This window comes from Schistocerca americana, chromosome 5 (assembly GCF_021461395.2).
Source record: "Schistocerca americana isolate TAMUIC-IGC-003095 chromosome 5, iqSchAmer2.1, whole genome shotgun sequence".
NCBI lineage: Eukaryota > Metazoa > Arthropoda > Insecta > Orthoptera > Acrididae > Schistocerca > Schistocerca americana.
In genome coordinates, this window is record NC_060123.1 from 741569840 (window position 1) to 741585850 (window position 16011).

Consider the following 16011-nt stretch of genomic DNA (forward strand, 5'->3'; position numbering starts at 1 on the left):
GTCGGTGCTTTGAGCATTCCCTGTGAGACAAGTATTAGGATGCGATACACCACTGCAGGTTCAATGTATTCCTTGGACCTTCACATTGACGATGAAACACAGAAATCGCATCGGAATTAAATACAAAATGCGCAATGCCGCCTTAAGTACAAGAATAGAGACTCTTCTTACAGTCGGTGCTTTGAGCATTCCCTGTGAGACCAGTATTACTTTCTGATACACCACTGCAGGTTCAATGTATTCCTTGGACCTTCACATTGACGATGAAACACAGAAACCGCATCGGAATTAAATCCAAAAGGCACAATGCCGACATAAGTACAAGAATAGACACTCTTCTTACTGTCGGTGCTTTGAGCATTCCCACTGAGACCAGTATTAGTTTCTGATACACCACTGCGTGTTCCATTTATTCCTTGGATATTCACATTGACGATGAAACATAGAAATCGCATCTGAATTAAATACAAAAGGCGCAATGCCGCCTTAGGTACAATAATAGGAACTCTTCTTACAGTCGATGCTTTGAGCATTCCCTGTGAGACCAGTATTAGTTTCCGATACACCACTGCAGGTTCAATGTATTCCTTGGACCTTCACATTGACGATGAAACACAGAAATCGCATCGGAATTAAATACAAAAGGCGCAATGCCGCCTTAAGTACAAGAATAGAGACTCTTCTTACAGTCGGTGCTTTGAGCATTCCCTGTGAGACCAGTATTAGTTTCTGATACACCACCGCAGGTTCATTGTATTCCTTGGACCTTCACATTGACGATGAAACACAGAAATCACATCGGAATTAAATACAAAAGGCTCAATGCTGTCTTAAGTACAAGAATAGAGACTCTTTTTACAGTCGGTTCCATGAGCATTCCCTGTGAGACCAGTATTAGTTTCCTATACACCACTGCAGGATCGCTGTATTCCTTGGACCTTCACATTGACGATGAAACACAGAAATCGCATCGGAATTAAATATAAAAAGCCCAATGCCGCCTTAAGTACAAGAATAGAGACTCTTCTCACAGTCGGTGCTTTGAGCATTCCCTGTGAGACCAGTATTAGTTTCTGATACACCACTGCAGGTTCAATGTATTCCTTGGACCTTCACATTGACGATGAAACACAGAAATCGCATCGGAGTTTAATACAAAAGGCACAATGCCGCCTTAAGTGCAGAATAGAGACTCTTATTACTGTCGGTGCTTTGAGCATTCCCTGTGAGGCCAGTTTTAGTTTCCGATACACCACTGGCGGTTCATTGTATTCCTTGGACCTTCTTATTGACGATGAAACATAGAAATCGCATCGGAATTAAATACAAAAGGCGAAATGCCACCTTAACTACAAGAATAGAGACTCTTCTTACAGTCGGTGCTTTGAGCATTCCCTGTGAGACCAGTATTAGTTTCTGATACACCACTGCAGGTTCAATGTATTCCTTGGACCTTCACATTGACGATGAAACACAGAAATCGCATCGGAATTAAGTACAAAAGGCACAATGCCGCCTTAAGTACAAGAAAAGAGACTCTTCTTACAGTCTGTGCTTTGATCCTTTCGTGTGAGACCAGGATTAGTTTCATATAGCCCACTGCAGTTTCAATGTTTTCCTTGGACCATCACATTGACGATGAAACACAGAAATCGCATCGGAATTAAATCCAAAAAGCACAATGCCGTCATAAGTACAAGAACAGAGACTCTTCTTACAGTCGGTGCTTTGAGCATTCCCTGTGAGACCAGTATTACTTTCTGATACACCACTGCAGGTTCAATGTATTCCTTGGACCTTCACATTGACGATGAAACACAGAAATCGCATCGGAATTAAATCCAAAAAGCACAATGCCGTCATAAGTACAAGAATAGAGACTCTTCTTACAGTCGGTGCCTTGAGCATTCCCAGTGAGACCAGTATTAGTTTCCGATACACCACTGCGTGTTCAACTTATTCCTTGGACATTCACATTGACGATGAAAAGCAGAAATCACATCTGAATTAAATACAAAAGGCGCAATGCCACCTTAGGTTCAATAATAGAGACTCTTCTTACAGTCGATGCTTTGAGTATTCCCTGTGAGACCAGTATTAGTTTCCGATACACCACTGCAGGTTCAATGTATTCCTTGGACCTTCACATTGATGATGAAACACAGAAATCGCATCGGAATTAAATACAAAAGGCGCAATGCCGCCTTAAGTACAAGAATAGAGACTCTTCTAACAGTCGGTGCTTTGAGCATTCCCTGTGAGACCAGTATTAGTTTCTGATACACCACTGCAGGTTCATTGTATTCCTTGGACCTTCACATTGTCGATGAAACAAAGAAATCGCATCTGAATTAATTACAAAAGGCGCAATGCCGCCTTAAGTACAAGAATAATGACTCATCTTACAGTCGGTGCTTTGAGCATTCCCTGTGAGACCAGTATTAGTTTCTGATACACCACTCCAGGTTCAATGTATTCCTTGGACCTTCACATTGACGATGAAACACAGAAATCGCATCGGAGTTAAATACAAAAGGCACAATGCCGCCTTAAGTACAAGAATTGTGACTCTTCTTACTGTCGTGCTATGAGCATTCCCTGTGAGACCAGTATTAGTTTCCGATACACCACTGCAGGTTCAATGTATTCCTTGGACCTTCAGATTGACGATGAAACACAGAAATCGCATCGGAATTAAATACAAAAGGCGCAATGCCGCCTCAAGTACAAGAATAGAGGCTCTTCTTACAGTCCGTGCTTTGAGCATTCCCTGTGAGACCATTATTAATTTCTGATACACCACTGCAGGTTCAATGTATTCCTTGGACCTTCACATTGACGATGAAACACAGAAATCGCTTCAGAATTAAATACAAAAGGCACAATGCCGTCATAAGAACAAGAATAGAGACTCTTCTCACAGTCAGTGTTTGAGCATTCCCTGTGAGACCAGTATTAGTTTCCGATAAACCACTGCGTGCTCAATTTATTCCTTGGACATTCACATTGACGATGAAACACAGATATCGCATCGGAATTAAATACAAAAGGCGCAATGCCGCCTTAAGTACCATAATAGAGACTCTTCATACAGTCGATGCTTTGAGCATTCCCTGTGAGACCAGTATTAGTTTCAGATACACCACTGCAGGTTCAATGTTTTCCTTGGACCTTCACATTGACGATGAAACACAGAAATCGCATCGGAGTTAAATACAAAAGGCACAATGCCGCCTTAAGTACAAGAATAGAGACTCTTCTTACTGTCGGTGCTTTGAGCATTCCCTGTGAGACCAGTATTAGTTTCTGATTCACCACTGCAGGTTCATTGTATTCCTTGGACCTTCACATTGACGATGAAACACAGAAATCGCATCGGAATTAAATACAAAAGGCGCAATGCCGCCTTAAGTACAAGAAAAGAGACTCTTCTTACAGTCTGTGCTTTGATCCTTTCCTGTGAGACCAGGATTAGTTTCCGATAGCCCACTGCAGTTTCAATGTTTTCCTTGGACCATCACATTGACGATGAAACACAGAAATCGCATCGGAGTTAAATACAAAAGGCACAATGCCGCCTTAAGTACAAGAATTGAGACTCCTCTTACTGTCGGTGCTTTGAGCATTCCCTGTGAGACCAGTATTAGGTTCCGATACACCACTGCAGGTTCAATGTATTCCTTGGGCCTTCACATTGACGATGAAACACAGAAATCGCATCGGAATTAAATCCAAAAGGCGCAATGCCGCCTTAAGTACAAGAATAGAGACTCGTCATACAGTCGGTGCTTTGAGCATTCCCTGTGAGACCAGTATTACTTTCTGATACACCACTGCAGGTTCAATGTATTCCTTGGACCTTCACATTGACGATGAAACACAGAAATCGCATCGGAATTAAATCCAAAAGGCACAATGCCGCCTTAAGTACAAGAAAAGAGACTCTTCTTACAGTCTGTGCTTTGATCCTTTCCTGTGAGACCAGGATTAGTTTCCGATAGCCCACTGCAGTTTCAATGTTTTCCTTGGACCATCACATTGACGATGAAACACAGAAATCGCATCGGAATTAAATACAAAAGGCGCATTGCCGCCTTAAGTACCATAATAGAGACTCTTCATACAGTCGATGCTTTGAGCATTCCCTGTGAGACCAGTATTAGTTTCAGATACACCACTGCAGGTTCAATGTTTTCCTTGGACCTTCACATTGACGATGACACATAGAAATTGCATCGGAATTAAATACAAAAGGCACAATGCCGCCTTAAGTACAAGAATAGAGACTCTTCTTACAGTCGGTGTTTTGAGCATTCACTGTGAGACTAGTATTAGATTCCGATGTACCACTGCAGGTTCAATGTATTCCTTGGACCTTCACATTGACGATGAAACACAGAAATCGCATCGGAATTAAGTACAAAAGGCACAATGCCGCCTTAAGTACAAGAAAAGAGACTCTTCTTACAGTCTGTGCTTTGATCCTTTCCTGTGAGACCAGGATTAGTTTCCGATAGCCCACTGCAGTTTCAATGTTTTCCTTGGACCATCACATTGACGATGAAACACAGAAATCGCATCGGAGTTAAATACAAAAGGCACAATGCCGCCTTAAGTACAAGAATTGAGACTCCTCTTACTGTCGGTGCTTTGAGCATTCCCTGTGAGACCAGTATTAGGTTCCGATACACCACTGCAGGTTCAATGTATTCCTTGGGCCTTCACATTGACGATGAAACACAGAAATCGCATCGGAATTAAATCCAAAAGGCGCAATGCCGCCTTAAGTACAAGAATAGAGACTCGTCATACAGTCGGTGCTTTGAGCATTCCCTGTGAGACCAGTATTACTTTCTGATACACCACTGCAGGTTCAATGTATTCCTTGGACATTCACATTGACGATGAAACACAGAAATCGCATCGGAATTAAATCCAAAAGGCACAATGCCGCCTTAAGTACAAGAAAAGAGACTCTTCTTACAGTCTGTGCTTTGATCCTTTCCTGTGAGACCAGGATTAGTTTCCGATAGCCCACTGCAGTTTCAATGTTTTCCTTGGACCATCACATTGACGATGAAACACAGAAATCGCTTCGGAATTAAATACAAAAGGCACAATGCTGAAGTACAAGAATAGAGACTCTTTTTACAGTCGGTGCCATGAGCATTCCCTGTGAGACCAGTATTAGCTTCCGATACACCACTGCAAGATCAATATATTCCTTGGACCTTCACATTGACGATGAAACAAGGAAATCGCATCGGAATTAAATATAAAAATCCCAATGCCGCCTTCAGTACAGGAATAGAGTCTCTTCTTACAGTCGGTGCTTTGAGCATTCCCTGTGAGACCAGTATTAGTTTCCGATACACCACTGCAGGTTCAATGTATTCCTTGGACCTTCACATTGTCGATGAAACAAGGAAATCGCATCTGAATTAATTACAAAAGGCGCAATGCCGCCTTAAGTACAAGAATAGAGACTCTTCTTACAGTCGGTGCTTTGAGCATTCCCTGTGAGACCAGTATTAGTTTCTGATACACCACTCCAGGTTCAATGTATTCCTTGGACCTTCACATTGACGATGAAACACAGAAATCGCATCGGAGTTAAATACAAAAGGCACAATGCCGCCTTAAGTACAAGAATTGAGACTCTTCTTACTGTCGGTGCTATGAGCATTCCCTGTGAGACCAGTATTAGTTTCCGATACACCACTGCAGGTTCAATGTATTCCTTGGACCTTCACATTGACGATGAAACACAGAAATCGCATCGGAATTAAATACAAAAGGCGCAATGCCGCCTCAAGTACAAGAATAGAGGCTCTTCTTACAGTCCGTGCTTTGAGCATTCCCTGTGAGACCATTATTAATTTCTGATACACCACTGCAGGTTCAATGTATTCCTTGGACCTTCACATTGACGATGAAACACAGAAATCGCATCAGAATTAAATCCAAAAGGCACAATGCCGTCATAAGAACAAGAATAGAGACTCTTCTCACAGTCAGTGTTTGAGCATTCCCTGTGAGACCAGTATTAGTATCCGATAAACCACTGCGTGCTCAATTTATTCCTTGGACATTCACATTGACGATGAAACACAGAAATCGCATCGGAATTAAATACAAAAGGCGCAATGCCGCCTTAAGTACCATAATAGAGACTCTTCATACAGTCGATGCTTTGAGCATTCCCTGTGAGACCAGTATTAGTTTCAGATACACCACTGCAGGTTCAATGTTTTCCTTGGACCTTCACATTGACGATGAAACACAGAAATCGCATCGGAGTTAAATACAAAAGGCACAATGCCGCCTTAAGTACAAGAATAGAGACTCTTCTTACTGTCGGTGCTTTGAGCATTCCCTGTGAGACCAGTATTAGTTTCTGATTCACCACTGCAGGTTCATTGTATTCCTTGGACCTTCACATTGACGATGAAACACAGAAATCGCATCGGAATTAAATACAAAAGGCGCAATGCCGCCTTAAGTACAAGAAAAGAGACTCTTCTTACAGTCTGTGCTTTGATCCTTTCCTGTGAGACCAGGATTAGTTTCCGATAGCCCACTGCAGTTTCAATGTTTTCCTTGGACCATCACATTGACGATGAAACACAGAAATCGCATCGGAGTTAAATACAAAAGGCACAATGCCGCCTTAAGTACAAGAAAAGAGACTCTTCTTACAGTCTGTGCTTTGATCCTTTCCTGTGAGACCAGGATTAGTTTCCGATAGCCCACTGCAGTTTCAATGTTTTCCTTGGACCATCACATTGACGATGAAACACAGAAATCGCATCGGAATTAAATACAAAAGGCGCATTGCCGCCTTAAGTACCATAATAGAGACTCTTCATACAGTCGATGCTTTGAGCATTCCCTGTGAGACCAGTATTAGTTTCAGATACACCACTGCAGGTTCAATGTTTTCCTTGGACCTTCACATTGACGATGACACATAGAAATTGCATCGGAATTAAATACAAAAGGCACAATGCCGCCTTAAGTACAAGAATAGAGACTCTTCTTACAGTCGGTGTTTTGAGCATTCACTGTGAGACTAGTATTAGATTCCGATGTACCACTGCAGGTTCAATGTATTCCTTGGACCTTCACATTGACGATGAAACACAGAAATCGCATCGGAATTAAGTACAAAAGGCACAATGCCGCCTTAAGTACAAGAAAAGAGACTCTTCTTACAGTCTGTGCTTTGATCCTTTCCTGTGAGACCAGGATTAGTTTCCGATAGCCCACTGCAGTTTCAATGTTTTCCTTGGACCATCACATTGACGATGAAACACAGAAATCGCATCGGAGTTAAATACAAAAGGCACAATGCCGCCTTAAGTACAAGAATTGAGACTCCTCTTACTGTCGGTGCTTTGAGCATTCCCTGTGAGACCAGTATTAGGTTCCGATACACCACTGCAGGTTCAATGTATTCCTTGGGCCTTCACATTGACGATGAAACACAGAAATCGCATCGGAATTAAATCCAAAAGGCGCAATGCCGCCTTAAGTACAAGAATAGAGACTCGTCATACAGTCGGTGCTTTGAGCATTCCCTGTGAGACCAGTATTACTTTCTGATACACCACTGCAGGTTCAATGTATTCCTTGGACCTTCACATTGACGATGAAACACAGAAATCGCATCGGAATTAAATCCAAAAGGCACAATGCCGCCTTAAGTACAAGAAAAGAGACTCTTCTTACAGTCTGTGCTTTGATCCTTTCCTGTGAGACCAGGATTAGTTTCCGATAGCCCACTGCAGTTTCAATGTTTTCCTTGGACCATCACATTGACGATGAAACACAGAAATCGCTTCGGAATTAAATACAAAAGGCACAATGCTGAAGTACAAGAATAGAGACTCTTTTTACAGTCGGTGCCATGAGCATTCCCTGTGAGACCAGTATTAGCTTCCGATACACCACTGCAAGATCAATATATTCCTTGGACCTTCACATTGACGATGAAACAAGGAAATCGCATCGGAATTAAATATAAAAATCCCAATGCCGCCTTCAGTACAGGAATAGAGTCTCTTCTTACAGTCGGTGCTTTGAGCATTCCCTGTGAGACCAGTATTAGTTTCCGATACACCACTGCAGGTTCAATGTATTCCTTGGACCTTCACATTGTCGATGAAACAAGGAAATCGCATCTGAATTAATTACAAAAGGCGCAATGCCGCCTTAAGTACAAGAATAGAGACTCTTCTTACAGTCGGTGCTTTGAGCATTCCCTGTGAGACCAGTATTAGTTTCTGATACACCACTCCAGGTTCAATGTATTCCTTGGACCTTCACATTGACGATGAAACACAGAAATCGCATCGGAGTTAAATACAAAAGGCACAATGCCGCCTTAAGTACAAGAATTGAGACTCTTCTTACTGTCGGTGCTATGAGCATTCCCTGTAAGACCAGTATTAGTTTCCGATACACCACTGCAGGTTCAATGTATTCCTTGGACGTTCACATTGACGATGAAACACAGAAATCACATCGGAATTAAATACAAAAGGCGCAATGCCGCCTTAAGTACAACAATAGAGGCTCTTCTTACAGTCGGTGCTTTGAGCATTCCCTGTGAGACCATTATTACTCTCTGATACACCACTGCAGGTTCAATGTATTCCTTGGACCTTCACATTGACGATGAAACACAGAAATCGCATCGGAATTAAATCCAAAAGGCACAATGCCGTCATAAGGACAAGAATAGAGACTCTTCTCACAGTCAGTGCTTTGAGCATTCCCTGTGAGACCAGTATTAGTTTCCGATAAACCACTGCGTGTTCAATTTATTCCTTGGACATTCACATTGACGATGAAACACAGAAATCGCATCGGAATTAAATCCAAAAGGCACAATGCCGCCTTAAGTACAAGAAAAGAGACTCTTCTTACAGTCTGTGCTTTGATCCTTTCCTGTGAGACCAGGATTAGTTTCCGATAGCCCACTGCAGTTTCAATGTTTTCCTTGGACCATCACATTGACGATGAAACACAGAAATCGCATCGGAATTAAATCCAAAAGGCACAATGCCGCCTTAAGTACAAGAAAAGAGACTCTTCTTACAGTCTGTGCTTTGATCCTTTCCTGTGAGACCAGGATTAGTTTCCGATAGCCCACTGCAGTTTCAATGTTTTCCTTGGACCATCACATTGACGATGAAACACAGAAATCGCTTCGGAATTAAATACAAAAGGCACAATGCTGAAGTACAAGAATAGAGACTCTTTTTACAGTCGGTGCCATGAGCATTCCCTGTGAGACCAGTATTAGCTTCCGATACACCACTGCAAGATCAATATATTCCTTGGACCTTCACATTGACGATGAAACAAGGAAATCGCATCGGAATTAAATATAAAAATCCCAATGCCGCCTTCAGTACAGGAATAGAGTCTCTTCTTACAGTCGGTGCTTTGAGCATTCCCTGTGAGACCAGTATTAGTTTCCGATACACCACTGCAGGTTCAATGTATTCCTTGGACCTTCACATTGTCGATGAAACAAGGAAATCGCATCTGAATTAATTACAAAAGGCGCAATGCCGCCTTAAGTACAAGAATAGAGACTCTTCTTACAGTCGGTGCTTTGAGCATTCCGTGTGGGACCAGTATTAGTTTCTGATACACCACTCCAGGTTCAATGTATTCCTTGCACCTTCACATTGACGATGAAACACAGAAATCGCATCGGAGTTAAATACAAAAGGCACAATGCCGCCTTAAGTACAAGAATTGAGACTCTTCTTACTGTCGGTGCTATGAGCATTCCCTGTGAGACCAGTATTAGTTTCCGATACACCACTGCAGGTTCAATGTATTCCTTGGACCTTCACATTGACGATGAAACACAGAAATCGCATCGGAATTAAATACAAAAGGCGCAATGCCGCCTCAAGTACAAGAATAGAGGCTCTTCTTACAGTCCGTGCTTTGAGCATTCCCTGTGAGACCATTATTAATTTCTGATACACCACTGCAGGTTCAATGTATTCCTTGGACCTTCACATTGACGATGAAACACAGAAATCGCATCAGAATTAAATCCAAAAGGCACAATGCCGTCATAAGTACAAGAATAGAGACTCTTCTCACAGTCAGTGTTTGAGCATTCCCTGTGAGACCAGTATTAGTTTCCGATAAACCACTGCGTGCTCAATTTATTCCTTGGACATTCACATTGACGATGAAACACAGAAATCGCATCGGAATTAAATACAAAAGGCGCAATGCCGCCTTAAGTACCATAATAGAGACTCTTCATACAGTCGATGCTTTGAGCATTCCCTGTGAGACCAGTATTAGTTTCAGATACACCACTGCAGGTTCAATGTTTTCCTTGGACCTTCACATTGACGATGAAACACAGAAATCGCATCGGAGTTAAATACAAAAGGCACAATGCCGCCTTAAGTACAAGAATAGAGACTCTTCTTACTGTCGGTGCTTTGAGCATTCCCTGTGAGACCAGTATTAGTTTCTGATTCACCACTGCAGGTTCATTGTATTCCTTGGACCTTCACATTGACGATGAAACACAGAAATCGCATCGGAATTAAATACAAAAGGCGCAATGCCGCCTTAAGTACAAGAAAAGAGACTCTTCTTACAGTCTGTGCTTTGATCCTTTCCTGTGAGACCAGGATTAGTTTCCGATAGCCCACTGCAGTTTCAATGTTTTCCTTGGACCATCACATTGACGATGAAACACAGAAATCGCATCGGAGTTAAATACAAAAGGCACAATGCCGCCTTAAGTACAAGAATTGAGACTCCTCTTACTGTCGGTGCTTTGAGCATTCCCTGTGAGACCAGTATTAGGTTCCGATACACCACTGCAGGTTCAATGTATTCCTTGGGCCTTCACATTGACGATGAAACACAGAAATCGCATCGGAATTAAATCCAAAAGGCGCAATGCCGCCTTAAGTACAAGAATAGAGACTCGTCATACAGTCGGTGCTTTGAGCATTCCCTGTGAGACCAGTATTACTTTCTGATACACCACTGCAGGTTCAATGTATTCCTTGGACCTTCACATTGTCGATGAAACACAGAAATCGCATCGGAATTAAATCCAAAAGGCACAATGCCGCCTTAAGTACAAGAAAAGAGACTCTTCTTACAGTCTGTGCTTTGATCCTTTCCTGTGAGACCAGGATTAGTTTCCGATAGCCCACTGCAGTTTCAATGTTTTCCTTGGACCATCACATTGACGATGAAACACAGAAATCGCATCGGAATTAAATACAAAAGGCGCATTGCCGCCTTAAGTACCATAATAGAGACTCTTCATACAGTCGATGCTTTGAGCATTCCCTGTGAGACCAGTATTAGTTTCAGATACACCACTGCAGGTTCAATGTTTTCCTTGGACCTTCACATTGACGATGACACATAGAAATTGCATCGGAATTAAATACAAAAGGCACAATGCCGCCTTAAGTACAAGAATAGAGACTCTTCTTACAGTCGGTGTTTTGAGCATTCACTGTGAGACTAGTATTAGATTCCGATGTACCACTGCAGGTTCAATGTATTCCTTGGACCTTCACATTGACGATGAAACACAGAAATCGCATCAGAATTAAGTACAAAAGGCACAATGCCGCCTTAAGTACAAGAAAAGAGACTCTTCTTACAGTCTGTGCTTTTATCCTTTCCTGTGAGACCAGGATTAGTTTCCGATAGCCCACTGCAGTTTCAATGTTTTCCTTGGACCATCACATTGACGATGAAACACAGAAATCGCATCGGAGTTAAATACAAAAGGCACAATGCCGCCTTAAGTACAAGAATTGAGACTCCTCTTACTGTCGGTGCTTTGAGCATTCCCTGTGAGACCAGTATTAGGTTCCGATACACCACTGCAGGTTCAATGTATTCCTTGGGCCTTCACATTGACGATGAAACACAGAAATCGCATCGGAATTAAATCCAAAAGGCGCAATGCCGCCTTAAGTACAAGAATAGAGACTCGTCATACAGTCGGTGCTTTGAGCATTCCCTGTGAGACCAGTATTACCTTCTGATACACCACTGCAGGTTCAATGTATTCCTTGGACCTTCACATTGACGATGAAACACAGAAATCGCATCGGAATTAAATCCAAAAGGCACAATGCCGCCTTAAGTACAAGAAAAGAGACTCTTCTTACAGTCTGTGCTTTGATCCTTTCCTGTGAGACCAGGATTAGTTTCCGATAGCCCACTGCAGTTTCAATGTTTTCCTTGGACCATCACATTGACGATGAAACACAGAAATCGCTTCGGAATTAAATACAAAAGGCACAATGCTGAAGTACAAGAATAGAGACTCTTTTTACAGTCGGTGCCATGAGCATTCCCTGTGAGACCAGTATTAGCTTCCGATACACCACTGCAAGATCAATATATTCCTTGGACCTTCACATTGACGATGAAACAAGGAAATCGCATCGGAATTAAATATAAAAATCCCAATGCCGCCTTCAGTACAGGAATAGAGTCTCTTCTTACAGTCGGTGCTTTGAGCATTCCCTGTGAGACCAGTATTAGTTTCCGATACACCACTGCAGGTTCAATGTATTCCTTGGACCTTCACATTGTCGATGAAACAAGGAAATCGCATCTGAATTAATTACAAAAGGCGCAATGCCGCCTTAAGTACAAGAATAGAGACTCTTCTTACAGTCGGTGCTTTGAGCATTCCCTGTGAGACCAGTATTAGTTTCTGATACACCACTCCAGGTTCAATGTATTCCTTGGACCTTCACATTGACGATGAAACACAGAAATCGCATCGGAGTTAAATACAAAAGGCACAATGCCGCCTTAAGTACAAGAATTGAGACTCTTCTTACTGTCGGTGCTATGAGCATTCCCTGTGAGACCAGTATTAGTTTCCGATACACCACTGCAGGTTCAATGTATTCCTTGGACGTTCACATTGACGATGAAACACAGAAATCACATCGGAATTAAATACAAAAGGCGCAATGCCGCCTTAAGTACAACAATAGAGGCTCTTCTTACAGTCGGTGCTTCGAGCATTCCCTGTGAGACCATTATTACTCTCTGATACACCACTGCAGGTTCAATGTATTCCTTGGACCTTCACATTGACGATGAAACACAGAAATCGCATCGGAATTAAATCCAAAAGGCACAATGCCGTCATAAGGACAAGAATAGAGACTCTTCTCACAGTCAGTGCTTTGAGCATTCCCTGTGAGACCAGTATTAGTTTCCGATAAACCACTGCGTGTTCAATTTATTCCTTGGACATTCACATTGACGATGAAACACAGAAATCGCATCTGAATTAAATACAAAAGGCGCAATGCCGCCTTAAGTACAATAATAGAGACTCTTCTTACAGTCGATGCTTCAAGCATTCCCTGTGAGACCAGTATTAGTTTCCGATACACCACTGCAGGTTCAATGTTTTCCTTGGACCTTCACATTGACGATGGAACACAGAAATCGCATCGGAGTTAAATACAAAAGGCACAATGCGGCCTTAAGTACAAGAATAGAGGCACTTCTTATTGTCGGTGCTTTGAGCATTCCCTGTGAGACCAGTATTACTTTCCGATACACCACTGCAGGTTCAATGTATTCCTTGGACCTTCACATTGACGATGAAACACAGAAATCGCATCGGAATTAAATACAAAAGCACAATGCCGCCTTAAGTACAAGAATAAAGACTCTTTTTACTGTCGGTGCTTTGAGCATTCCCTGTGAGACCAGTATTAGTTTCCGATTCACCACTGCAGGTTCAATGTATTCCTTGGACCTTCACATTGACGATGAAACACAGAAATCGCATCGGAGTTAAATACAAAAGGCACAATGCCGCCTTAAGTACAAGAATTGGGCCTCCTCTTACTGTCGGTGCTTTGAGCATTCCCTGTGAGACCAGTATTAGGTTCCGATACACCACTGCAGGTTCAATGTATTAATTGGACCTTCACATTGACGATGAAACACAGAAATCGCATCGGAATTAAATACAAAAGGCGCATTGCCGCCTTAAGTACAAGAATAGAGACTCTTCATACAGTCGGTGCTTTGAGCATTCCCTGTGAGACCAGTATTACTTTCCGATACACAACTGCAGGTTCAATGTATTACTTGGACCTTCACATTGACGATGAAACACAGAAATCGCATCGGAATTAAATCCAAAAGGCACAATGCCGTCATAAGTACAAGAATAGAGTCTCTTCTTACAGTCGGTGCTTTGAGCATTCCCAGTGAGACCAGTATTAGTTTCCAACACACCACTGCGTGTTCTATTTATTCCTTGGACATTCAAATTGACGATGAAACACAGAAATCGCATCTGAATTAAATACAAAAGGCGCAGTGCCGCCTTAAGTACAATAATAGAGACTCTTCTTACAGTCGATGCTTTGAGCATTCCCTGTGAGACCAGTATTAGTTTCCGATAAACCACTGCAGGTTCAATGTTTTCCTTGGACCTTCACAATGGCGATGAAACACAGAAATCGCATCGGAATTAAATACAAAAGGCGCAATGCCGCCTTAAATACAAGAATATAGACTCTTCTTACAGTCGGTGCTTTGAGCATTCCCTGTGAGACCAGTATTAGTTTCTGATACACCACTGCAGGTTCATTGTATTCCTTGGACCTTCAGATTGACGATGAAACACAGAAATCGCATCGGATTTAAAAACAAAGGCACAATGCCGCCTTAAGTACAAGAATAGAGACTCTTCTTACTGTCGGTGCTTTGAGCATTCCCTGAGGGACCAGTATTAGTTTCCGATACACCACTGCCGGTTCATTGTATTCCTTACTCCTTCTCACTGACGATGAAACACAGATATCGCATCGGAATGAAATACAAAAGGCTAAATGCCGCCTTAAGTACAAGAATAGAAACTCTTCTTACAGACGGTGCTTTGAGCATTCCGAGTGAGACCAGTATTAGTTTCCGATACACCACTGCAGGATCAATGAATTCCTTGGACATTCACATTGACGATGAAACACAGAAATCGCATCTGAATTAAATACAAAAGGCGCAATGCCGCCTTAAGTACAATAATAGAGACTCTTCTTACAGTCAGTGCTTTGAGCATTCCCTGTGAGACCAGTATTCGTTTCTGATACACCACTGCAGGTTCAATGTATTCCTTGGACGTTCACATTGACGATGAAACAAAGATATCGCATCGGAGTTAAATACATAAGGCACAATGCCGCCTTAAGTACAAGAATAGAGACTCTTCTTACTGTCCGCGCTTTGAGCATTCCCTGTGAGACCAGTATTAGTTTCCGATACACCACTGCAGGTTCAATGTATTCCTTGGACCTTCACATTGACGATGAAACACAGATATCGCATCGGAGTTAAATACAAAAGGCACAATGCCGCCTTAAGTACAAGAATTGAGACTCTTCTTACTGTCGGTGCTTTGAGCATTCCCTGTGAGACCAGTATTACTTTCTGATACACCACTGCAGGTTCAATGTATTCCTTGGACCTTCACATTGACGATGAAACACAGAAATCGCATCGGAATTAAATCCAAAAGGCAGAATGCCATCATAAGTACAAGAATAGAGACTCTTCTTACAGTCGGCGCTTTGAGCAATCCCAGTGAGACCAGTATTAGTTTCCGATACACCACTGCGTGTTCAATTTATTCCTTGGACATTCACATTGACGATGAAACACAGAAATCGCATCTGAATTAAATACAAACGGCGCAATGCCGCCTTAAGTACAATAATAGAGACTCTTTTTACAGTCGATGCTTTGAACATTCCCTGTGAGACCAGTATTAGTTTCCGATACACCACTGCAGGCTCAATGTTTTCCTTGGACCTTCACATTGACGATGAAACACAGAAATCGCATCGGAATTAAATACAAAAGGCGCAATGCCGCCTTAAGTACAAGAATAGAGACTCTTCTTACAGTCGGTGCTTTGAGCATTCCCTGTGAGACCAGTATTAG